Here is a 13,090-nt window from a genome sequence, read left to right on the forward strand (position 1 = left end):
TGTGCCAACCCCTATGCATAAGTTCACGATGTTACGGAACTCGCAAGTTGATCACCAAAACATACATCAAGTGGATCACGTGAATATCCCATTGTCACCACAGATAAGCACATGCAAGACATACATCAAGTGTTCTCAAATCCTTAAAGACTCAATCTGATAAGATAACTTCAAAGGGAAAATTCAATCCATTACAAGAGAGTAGAGGGGGAGAAACATCATAAGATCCAACTATAATAGCAAAGCTCGTGGTACATCAACATCGTGCCAAATCAAGAACACGAGAGAGAGAGAGGGAGAGAGAGAGACCAAACACATAGCTACTGGTACATACCCTCAGCCCCGAGGGTGAACTACTCCCTCCTCGTCATGGAGAGCGCCGAGATGACGAATATGGCCACCGGTGATGGATCCCCCCTCCGGCAGGGTGCCGAAACAGGGTCTCAATTGGTTTTTGGTGGCTATAGAGGCTTGCGGTGGCGGAACTCCCGATCTAGGTTTCTTTCTGGGGGTTTCTGTATTTATAGGAATTTTTGGCGTTGGTTTCACATCAGGGGGGTCTCCGAGTCGTCCATGAGATAGGGGAGCACGCCCAGGGGGTAGGGCGCGCCCCCCACCCTCGTGGGCAGCCCGGGACTCTTCTGGCCCAACTCTTTTACTCCGGGGGCTTCTTTTGGTCCATAAAAAATCATCAAAAATTGGCACGTCAATTGGACTCCGTTTGGTATTCCTTTTCTGTAAAACTCAAAAACAAGGAAAAATAGAAACTAGCATTGGGCTCTGGGTTAATAGGTTAGTCCCAAAAATCATATAAAATAGCATATAAATGCATATAAAACATCCAAGATGGATAATATAATAGCATGAATACTTCATAAATTATAGATACGTTGGAGACGTATCAGCATCCCCAAGCTTAATTCCTGCTCGTCCTCGAGTAGATAAATGATAAAAGAAATAATTTATGAAGTGTGAATGCTAGCAGGTGCACAAGTTTGATCAATGATAATTTCAATCACCTTTTCTAGCATCATTATATGTCATCACAGTAGCTCATCTCATAAAACATCTCATGATCAAGTAACAAACTATTCACATGTTAAAGCATATACCATAAACTTTCTTGAAAACTAACAAACTATGTTCTCAGTCATCAAACAATTGCAATTCATCTTATTTTCAGGAAGGGTCTATGTAAGAGCTTTGATTTAGCAAATCCCACATACTCAACTATCATATAATCTTCCATGATTGCTACCACTCAAAGCATATTTTTAGAACAAATAGCATCCATCGAACACAGAGAAAGATAGGGGCTTAATGTTTCTCCTCTCGACTTATTTATCGTATAGATAATTGTCAACAATAATAATTCATGATCAAATATATTTGAATGTCCATATATGCTTAGATCTTTCCCCACCACATGATGCTTGCCAACTAAAAAGTAGGTTGGAATGAGAAGGAAGCAGGAATTTGCAGAGGTGCCAGAGCTCGAAGCTTTAAAACAAAGATGAAAATAATTTTGAGAGGTAGGCTTTCATAATCAACACCAAGAGTTCCCAATATCTTCCATACTAGATACATTATAGGCGGTTCCCAAACAGAAAGGTAAAGATTTTACCCCCCTCCACCAACAATCACACTCCACCGCTTGTCCAAAACAACGGGTCTCGTCCAACTATCGACAATCCTGGGGGAGTTTTGTTTAAATTATTTGCGATTTTGTCTTTGATCTTTTGATCATAGGACTGGGCATCCCAGTTACCAGCCATTTTCTCGTGAATGATGAGCGGAGTCCACTCATCGTGAGAATAGCCCACCTAACATGGAAGATACTGACAGCCCCTAGTCACTACATGAGCGATTCGGGCATACAAAACAGATTATTATTTGAAGGTTTAGAGTTTGGCACATGCAATTTTACTTGGAACGGCAGGTAAATACCGCATATAGGTAGATATGGTGGACACTCATGGAAGAAACTTGCTTCAAGGAATATGGATGCACAAGTAGTATCCCGCTTAGTACAGATATTTTGGCTAGCAAAGGATTCTAAATAGCAAGCACCACATGTTAGAGGATCCATAACAATATAACTTCTATACAAATATACCCAAGCATAACTCATTATTTTGTCTTCCTTGTCCAACTTCAACTAATTTGCTCAGGTTTGAAAATAGTTAATGGGGCTCATAATCAGAGAAGATGTCCAAGATAGTATATTTGTGAAATCTCTCTTCCTTCAATATTCTTTCATGAATTTCTCAAGTGACCAATACAATGTTTGCTAACCTTCAATAAATTTACCACCTTTACTTCTTATATGTGAAGTCATTACTCCCTATGGGATAAGCATATGAAACATATATAATTTCAGATTTATAATATTCAATTTGTTCAACCATTTACTCATAGGATATAAGTGAAGCATTAGAGATCAATAATTTCTATAAAATAATACCACCACCGTGCTCTAAAAAGATATAAGTGAAGCACTAGAGCAACCGACAAACTACTCCAAAAGATATAAGTGAAGATCAACGAGTAGTTAAACAATTATGTAGCTATGTGAAGACTCTCTCTCATTTAAGAATTTCAGATCTAATGTATTTTATTCAAGCAGAAATCAAAACAAAATAAAACAAAATGACGCTCCAAGCAAAACACATATCATGTGGTGAATAAAAATATAGCTCCAAGTAAAGTTACCGATGAATGAAGACGAAAGAGGGGATGCCTTCCGGGGCATCCCCAAGCCGCTTTTGGTTTTCCTTGAATTTTACCTTGGGGTGCCTTGGGAATCCCCAAGCTTAGGCTCTTGCCACTCCTTATTCCATAGTCCATCGAATCTTTACCCAAAACTTCACAACACAAAACTTAACAGAAAACTCGTAAGCTCTGTTAGTATAAAAAAAAATCACCACTTAGGTACTGTTGTGAACTCATTCTTTATTTGTATTGGTGTAATATATACTGTATTCCAACTTTTCTATAGTTCATACCCTCCGATACTACTCATAGATTCATCAAAATAAGCAAACAACACACGAAAAATAGAATCTGTCAAAAACAGAACAGTCTGTAGTAATCTGTATCATTCAAATACTTCTGTAACTCCAAAAATTCTAAACTAAATTGGTGGACGTGAGGAATTTTTCTATTAATCATATGCAAAAATAATCAACCTAAAATCACTCTCCAGTAAAACAAATGGCAGCTAATCTCGTGAGGGCGAAAGTTTTTGTTTTTTACACCAAGATCGCATAGACTTCACCCAAGTCTTCCCAAAGGTCCTACTTGGCACAAACACTAATTAAAACATGAAACCACATATAAACATAGGCTAGATGAATTATTTATTACTAAACAGGAGCAAAATCAAAGGACAAAAGTAAAATTGGGTTGCCTCCCGACAAGCGCTAACGTTTAACGCCCCTAGCTAGGCATGATGATTTCAATGATGCTTGCATAAAAGATAAAAATTGAAACATAAAGAGATCATCATGAAGAATATGACTAGCACATTTAAGTCAAACCCACTTCCTATGCATAGGGATTTTGTGGGCAAACAACTTATGGGAACAATAATCAACTAGCATAGGAAGGAAAAACAAGCATAACTTTAAAACTTTAAGCACATAGAGAGGGAACTTGATATTATTGCAATTCCTACAAGCATATATTCCTCCCTCATAATAATTTTTAGTATCATCATGAATGAATTCAATAATATAACCATCACATAAAGCATTCTTTTCATGATCTACAAGCATAGAATTTTTATTACTCTCCACATAAGCAAATTTGTTATCATGAATAGTAGTGGGAGCAAAATCAACAAAATAACTATCATGTGAAGCATAATCCAATTGAAAACTAAAATCATGATGACAAGTTTCATGGTTATAATTATTATTTATAGCATACATGTCACCACAATAATCATCATAGATAGCAACTTTATTCTCATAATCAATTGGAACCTCTTCTGAAATAGTGGGTTCACCACTAAATGAAGTCATGACCTCTCCAAATCCACTTTAATAATTATCACAATAAGATTCAACACCCACTTTCATCAATATAATCATTATAAATAGGAGGCATCCTATCATCATAATAAATTTGCTCATCAAAACTTGGGGGACAAAACATATCATCTTCATCAAACATAGCATCCCCAAGCTTGTGGATTTGCATACCATTAGCATCATGGGTATTCAAAGAATTCATACTAACAACATTGCAATCATGCTCATCATTCACATATTTTATGCCAAGCATTTTATGCAATTCTTCTTCTAGTACTTGAGCACAATTTTCCTTCCCATCATTTTCACGAAAGACATTAAAAAGATGAAGCATATGAGGCAACCTTAATTCCATTTTTTTGCAGTTTTCTTTTATAGAATAAACTAGTGATAAAACAAGAAACTAAAAGATTCGATTGCAAGATCTGAAGATATACCTTCAAGCACTAACCTCCCCGGCAATGGCGCCAGAAATTAGCTTGATGTCTACTACGCAACCTTCTCCTTGTAGACGTTGTTGGGCCTCCAAGTGCAGAGGTTTGTAGGACAGTAGCAAATTTCCCTCAAGTGGATGACCTAAGGTTTATCAATCCGTGGGAGGCGTAGGATGAAGATGGTCTCTCTCAAGCAACCCTGCAACCAAATAACAAAGAGTCTCTTGTGTCCCCAACACAACCAATACAATGGTGAATTGTATAGGTGCACTAGTTCGGCAAAGAGATGGTGATACAAGTGCAATATGGATGGTAGATATAGGTTTTTGTAATCTGAAAATATAAAAACAGCAAGGTAGCAAGTGTTAAAAGTGAGCGTAAATGGTATTGCAATGCTAGGAAACAAGGCCTAGGGTTCATACTTTCACTAGTGCAAGTTCTCTCAACAATAATAACATAATTGGATCATATAACTATCCCTCAACATGCAACAAAGAGTCACTTCAAAGTCACTAATAGCGGAGAACAAACAAAGAGATTATTGTAGGGTACGAAACCACCTCAACGTTATTCTTTCCGATCAATCTATTCAAGAGTCCGTAGTAAAATAACACGAAGCTATTCTTTTCGTTTGATTTATCATAGAGTTCGTACTAGAATAACACCTTAAGACATAAATCAACCAAAACCCTAATGTCACCTAGATACTCCAATGTCACCTCAAGTATCCGTGGGTATGATTATACGATATGCATCACACAATCTCAGATTCATCTATTCAACCAACACAAAGAACTTCAAAGAGTGCCCCAAAGTTTCTACCAGAGAGTCAAGACGAAAACGTGTGCCAACCCCTATGCATAAGTTCACGAGGTTACGGAACTCGCAAGTTGATCACCAAAACATACATCAAGTGGATCACGTGAATATCCCATTGTCACCACAGATAAGCACATGCAAGACATACATCAAGTGTTCTCAAATCCTTAAAGACTCAATCCGATAAGATAACTTCAAAGGGAAAACTCAATCCATTACAAGAGAGTGGAGGGGGAGGAACATCATAAGATCCAACTATAATAGCAAAGCTCGCGGTACATCAAGATCGTGCCAAATCAAGAACACGAGAGAGAGAGAGAGAGATCAAACACATAGCTACTGGTACATGCCCTCAGCCCCGAGGGTGAACTACTCCCTCCTCATCATGGAGAGCATCGGGATGATGAATATGGCCATCGGTGATGGATCCCCCCTTCGGCAGGGTGCCGAAACAGGGTCCTGATTGGTTTTTGGTGGCTACAGAGGCTTGCGGCTGCGGAACTCCCGATCTAGGTTTCTTTTTGGGGGTTTCTATATTTATAGGAATTTTTAGCATTGGTTTCACGTCAGGGGGGTCTCCGAGTCGTCCACGAAATAGGGGGCGTGCCCCCCACCCTCGTGGGCAGCTTGGGACTCTTCTGGCCCAACTCTTTTACTCCGAGGGCTTCTTTTGGTCCATAAAAAATCATCAAAAATTGGTACTTCAATTGGACTCCGTTTGGTATTCCTTTTCTGTAGAACTCAAAAACAAGGAAAAAATAGAAATTGGCATTGGGCTCTGGGTTAATAGGTTAGTCCCAAAAAATCATATAAAATAGCATATAAATGCATATAAAGCATCCAAGATGGATAATATAATAGCATGAATACTTCATAAATTATAGATACGTTGGAGACGTATCAATGAGTAGAGCTAAGGAACCAGGGGCACAGAAATAAAAATCCCTATAAAATAAGAGAGAAAAGACATAAGTATTGTGATATAACGTGTAATAACAGCTCATAATGCAATAAATATCAATATAAAGCATGATGCAAAATGGTTGTATCATCAATCCCTTCACGGTTACTTGCAAAAGTGAGATCTCATAGAGATAGATAAACAAAAAGTAAAAAAATGTGTTTTTTTGGTTTATAGATCTGAAAGTAAAAGATTGCAAAATAGTGGATCAAAAACTTATATGATGGATAATAGACCCGGGGGCCATAGGGTTCACTAGTGGCTTCTCTCAAGATAGCAAATAATATGGTGGGTGAACAAATTACTGTCGAGCAATTGATAGAAAAAGCGTAAAGTTATGACGATATCTAAGGCAATGATTATGAACTATAGGCATGACATTCGTGTCCTACATCTACTACTATTACTCCACACATCGACCGGCTCGTGCCTGCATCTAGAGTATTAAGTTCATGAAGAATAGAGTAATGCATTAAGTAAGATGACATGATGTAGAGGAATAAACTCAAGCAATATGATGTAAACCCCATCTTTTTATCCTCGATGGCAACAATACAATACGTGCCTTGCTGCCCTACAGTCACTAGGAAAGGACACCCCAAGATTGAACCCAAAGCTAAGCACTTCTCCCACTGCAAGAAAAACCAATCTAGTTGGCCAAACTAAACCGATAGTTCGAAGAGAATTACAAAGATATCAAATCATGCATATAAGAATTTAGAGAAGATTCAAATAATATTCATAGATAAGCTGATCATAAATCCACAATTCCTCTAATCTCGACAAACACACCGTAGAAGAAGATTACATCGGATAGATCTCCAAGAACATCGAGGAGAACATGGTATTGAGAAGCAAAGAGAGACAAGAAGCCATCTAGCTACTAGCTATGGACCCGTAGGTCTGAGGTAAACTACTCACGCTTCATCAGAAGGGCAATAGAGTGGATGTAGAAGCCCTCCGTGATCGAATCCCCCTCCAGCAGGATGCCGAAAAAGGCCCCTAGATGGGATCTCACGGGTATAGAAGGTTGCGACGGCGGAAAAGTGTTTTCGTGGATGCTTCTAGTGTTTTGGGGATATTTGGGAATATATAGGACGAAGAATTAGGTCAGGGGAGTCACGAGGGGCCCACAAGGCAGGGGGTGTGCCCTACCCCATGGGCGCGCCCTCCCCCCTTGTCCCCGCCGCGTGTCTCTTCCACTTGATCTCCAAGTCTCCTGGGTGTCTTATGGTCCAAGAAAAATCATCGCGAAGGTTTCATTCCGGTTGGACTCCGTTTGGTATTCCTTTTCTGCAAAGCTCAAAAACAAGGAAAAAACAGAAACTGGCACTGGGCTCTAGGTTAATAGGTTGGTCCCAAAAATAATATAAAATAGCATATTAATGCATATAAAACATCCAAAACAGATAATATAATAGCATGGAACAATCAAAAATTATAGATATGTTGGAGACATATCACGCAACCATGAATCAATTCATGTAAGCTTAGGGTGGTTGTGTTCATCACCAAAAAAGGACATAAATCCCAAGTTCAAATGGATCTTCACTCACATCAACACAACAGAGGAATAGAAAAGAAAGAAGAACACTGTATAATAGATAAGGAAATTTTGTATATTTGTAGCATAGCAAAAGAGGGCTCAGTTTTGTCTTTGATCTTCAAGCCCAACACTCACATCTCTTGCTGCATAACATAACCATCGCAATGTAGACGAACTACCCTGGTTATCACTCGTTAGAATGACCATCCGAGGTGCAGAACATCCAACATCACCGATGAGTTGAACAGGCTGCCAGAGAGGTAAGGGTGGGCTCTAATTTGGTACCCACATGCTACGGTAGTCTTGATTCCTCAAGACATGCTTATTTATAGCCAGAGTCATCATTATCACCCCTCATTTTTTACTGAAAAGGAGGTCGTACCCCAGGTATTTGCCCACCCAGCAACATGACCCTGATATCCATACGTACATACTACATACATGTGTGCACACATCCATCCATCCATCAGCCTTAGGAGCATACCTAGCCTCGGCCAACCAAACCCGAGGATGCACCAAACAGCATCGTAAATGCATCTTTGTCCTTGTTATCACGGACGAGGGCGGGGAACCGGGAGAGGTCACACCCATCGCGCGTACCCAGACACCTCGTTGGTGCACCCGACACTACGGCGGCTGCCCGAGCCATGGCCTCCATGTCGGTGGCGTCGCGGCGTGGATGGGAGGCCTGGCCCCGCGAGACGGAAAGATCCAAGGGCCTAGACTCCTCATCGCCTCCCTCCCGTGTGCTCCCGAGATCCAAATCGAGAAGATTGGGGGATATGAGGCTGGAGGAGGTGGAGCTTGCGATAGGAGATGAAGAGGGCATAGGCACGGGGGGCATGCATTGTATTTAGCAGAGAAAGAGGCGGCGGCGGAGCAGCAGGGAAGAGGCGGGGGTTGGAGAGAGAGAGAGAGGTCGCGTGTGTTGGAAACCTTTGTGGGGAAGGAAAGGAGAGATCTTTTCCTCTCCAGGCTCGATCCCAATTGGCCCCCCAAATAGTGCGCATGTGATGAGGTGTTCGTCACCAGTGATCGCCATTTGAATGACAGTTAATGGTTTTGATGTGCTGCTGAATACTGGAAATATGATATATTCGGGATTACATCTCATCCATGGTATGTTCTGATGAATGCTAACTTATTTGGAGTATTGCTTCTAAAGATGGCATGCTTGCCTTAGAGGGAGGTTCTTGGGTTACATTTATATTCTCATGTTGGGTTATTTTCTAATGTAACTAGATGATGCCCTGCGCATTGTTGTGGTAACTTTGTTAAAAAATAACTAAATCTAATTAGAAGAAAATATAAGTTTGAAAATTGATAAAAGAAAGTGTCTAAAATAGAATAAGAACTTTTGATTTACTGTTAAAAATATCATTTCGAACAAAAATGTGAAGGATGAATAACACGCATGTATGTGGCAGTGTTACATTCATACACTACTACAGGATGCTGCTAACGCGACACACGATCAGAGACCCTTCGATGAAACTGTGTGCGATGCAATAAACGCAAACGGTGGTGTAAAAACCGTCAAAAAAGGTGCAAAACATTTGCGATGGAGGATGCATCAAACAGGGTTCAGATTTTAGTTACGTGTGTGATGTAGAGCATATGGTTCAGTTCAATGAACTGTTTGCGATGAGGAAGAAGAACAAAAACGGGCAGCCAGATGAAGGCGTGTGCAATATACGGCATACAGTTCAATCGGATTAATTGTTTGTGATGAGGCGGAAAAACAGAAACAGACAGCTAGATAAAGGTGTGTGCGATTGAGGGCATACGCTTCAGAAGGATTAACTGTTTGCGATTAGGCAACAGAACTGAAACGGTCAGCCAGATCAAAGGTGTGTGCGATTGATGGCATACACTTCACATTGATGGATTGTTTGTGATTAGCCACAACAAACAGAAATAGTTATATAGATCAACATGTGTGCGCTAGACGGGCACACATTCTAATTAAAAGAAGCATGGGCGATGTTAATAACGTGCGCGCACGATTCTTGGAACAAGACGTGTGCTGACATTGCCTATTGCAGTGCACCCTATGGTGCAAATGCCACATATGCGGCCGAGAAAGCGTGCCCACGCTACGCCATCCTGGAATAGTGCTGACTTATAAATTATAGAACCGTCAATAAATTTTGAGCTTGCGTCCCATCACATTCCAAATTGCAAACCTGTTCATACCGATCAAAAGCTAAACAGTTTCCCACTTAGAAGCGTATTAGTACTCGGTTATAAATACTACTACTCCAAGATAACTGCACATTCCTCCTCAATTCCTCATCCATAAAAACAAACAAGTCATTCATCATCGTTCCCTTGCGTCTGCCATGGCCAGCGAGAGTTCTGGGTTGAGAAATTGCCACCAGGGAGAAGCGAGCACGGAAGCGGAAGCACGAGAGATGTCCCACCTCGCCGCGAAAGCAGCCGACATGTCCCGCCGTGCGACCGTAGCAGCACAGAGGTCCCGCCGTGCAGCCGTAGCAGCACAGAGGTCCCGCCACGCCATCAATGTAGCAGACTGGTGCAGCCACGCCGCGGAAGCAGCAGAGATGTCTGGCCGCCCTGCAGAAGCAGCAGAGATGTCCTCCCACACCATGGCGGCCTGGGAAAATTTCTCGCGGGCAGGCGAGGACTCTTACAAGTGCATGCATGTGATCGTCCATAGCCAGATGGATCCGATCTCTGGCTGGGTGAGGTTGCAGGACGACATGAAAGCCTTGTTTGAACAGGCTACCGGCACCATCCGGCAACTAATGCAGAGCAAAGAGAAGCTCCAGGCCGAGCGCGACCTGCTGAGGGCGAAGATCGTCGGAAGTGCGGAGCAGCAGGAGGAGACAACTGCCTTGTTGAAGAGGACCAGCGTCATCGTCGAGAAACTTATGGACGAGAATATTGTGCTACGCATGAAGTGAAAAAGGCTGGTGGAGGAATCTGTGGATGCTCTCAAGCAACATATTAAGGATAGGAAAGATCTCATCGCCGCTTGCCGCAGAGACAAGTTCCCGCGGCCTGCAGCAACGCATCAAGAAGTAGAGATCAGCGAGCCAGATCATTGTCTTCCTTCTTCTTTTGCCTTTGTGTATTTCGGGAGTTGCCTCATGTGGCTTTTTTTAATTATGTTCCTAAATATGTAAGACAATTATTATCCACTATCATCGTCCTTATATTCATCATGCTTGCTATAAGTCACAGTCGATGCTATATAGGTCCGTCGGATCTTACATCAAGATCCGTGCAAAACTTTCTTTTCAGATTTTCATTTTTCTCTCTTAAATCTCAGTCCAGTGAGACATAGCCACGTCGTGAAATAGGCCTCGGGCGCCATTAATGGAGACGTTGGGAGGGAGGTGCACGGCGGATAGAGGTCAAAGGGCTCTCCTCCCGATTAGCACGCGCAGGGGTTTGATCGCATGCCTCCCATACTCAAATAGCTACCCCGCACGGTACCTCCTAGCCAATAAAAAAAAGGGACGCGTGGCTGCATGTAATTGATAAGTAGAACGCCCACGGTTTCAATAATAGTTGTGTTTCCGATTTGTAATGTGACTGCACTTGTTCCAAAATGACTTTGTTGATTGTTAATGTGTGCGCCTTTGCAAATTGGACAGAAAAATTACCACAACATGTTGGTGCCATGTCATGACACCATGCCAAGTTTCATGATTTTCAGGCATGTTTTGGATTTACAGGAATTAAAAAACGAAGTTTCTTAATCTTTACGGCCGAGCCACGACGCCCAGATATTTGAATTTCATTCACATTTCTTGCATGGGACCTAGAAATTCACTCAAGGACCCACATGTGATTTTTCAACCAACTTTGGTGCACTGGAGCATGAGCTTGTATTTCAAATTTGATTTATGCACATTAAATGCCCAAAAAAATAATTAATGTATAAAAAGGCCAAACGAACCTGGAATAATTCCAAAATTTAGCACGATACTTCTATTTGGTTTAATCTGCCTGTGTAAAAAAATTAAGGCGGGAGAAGGCAGTGTACGTATGTCGATTTGCACGCGGAGGTGGCACGTCCCCTCTCGAAACCATGAGCCTTCTTGCGAGAAGCTCTGGTTTGCAAGAAGCTTATAACAAAGCTTGTCCCAATTCACCCAAAAAAATTACCACAACATGGTGCCAAGTCATGACACCATGCCAAGTTTCATGATTTTCAGACGTGTTTTGGATTTACATGAATTAAAAAACTAAGTTTCTCAATCTTTCCAGCCGAGCCACGACGCCCAGATGTTTGAATTTCATTCTCATTTCTTGAATGGGACCTAGAAATTCACCCAAGGACATACATGTGATTTTTCAACCAACTTTGGTGCATTGGAGCATGTGCTTGTAGTTCAAATTTGAATTATGCACATTAAATGCCCAGAAATTCAACTAATGTATAAAAAAGGCAAAACGAACCCGGAATAATTCCAAAATTTAGCATGATACTTCTATTTGGTCTAATCTACGTGTGTAAAATAATTAAGGCGGGAGAAGGCAGTGTACTTATGTCGTTTCGCACACGGAGGTGACACGTTCCCTCTCGGAACCACGAGCCTTCTTGAGAGAAGCTCTGATTTGCAAGAAGCTTATATCAAAACTTGTCCCAATTCGGCCAAAAATATTACCGCAACATGCCGGTGCCATGTCATGATACCATGCCAAGTTTCATGATTTTCATATGTGTTTTAGATTTACATGAATTAAAAAATCAAGTTTCTCAATCTTTCCGGCCGAGCCACGGCGCCCAGATGTTTGAATTTCATTCCCATTTCTTGTATGCGACCTAGAAATTCACCCAAGTACACACATGTGATTTTTCAACCAACTTTGGTGCACTAGAGCATGTGCTTGTAGATCAAATTTGAATTATGCACATTAAATGACTAGAAATTCAATTAATGTATAAAAAAGCCAAATGGAACCGGAATAATTCCAAATTTTGGCACGATACTTCTATTTGGTATAATATGCCTGTGTAGAGAAAATAAGGCGGGACAAGGCAGTGTACGTATGTCGTTTCGCACACGGAGGTGACACGTTCCTCTCGAAACCACGAGCCTTCTTGAGAAAAGCTCCGGTTTGCAAGAAGCTTATACCAAAGCTTTTCTCAATTCAGCCAAAAAAATTACCGCAACATGTTGGTGCCATTTCATGACACCATGCCAAGTTTCATGATTTTCAGGCGTGTTTTGGATTTACATGAATTAAAAAACCAAGTTTCTCAATCTTTCCGGCCGAGCCACGACGCCCAGATGTTTGAATTTCATTCTCATTTCTTGCA

The sequence above is a fragment of the Triticum dicoccoides genome, chromosome 4B (genome assembly GCF_002162155.2).
Source record: "Triticum dicoccoides isolate Atlit2015 ecotype Zavitan chromosome 4B, WEW_v2.0, whole genome shotgun sequence".
In the NCBI taxonomy this organism is placed as follows: Eukaryota; Viridiplantae; Streptophyta; class Magnoliopsida; order Poales; family Poaceae; genus Triticum; species Triticum dicoccoides.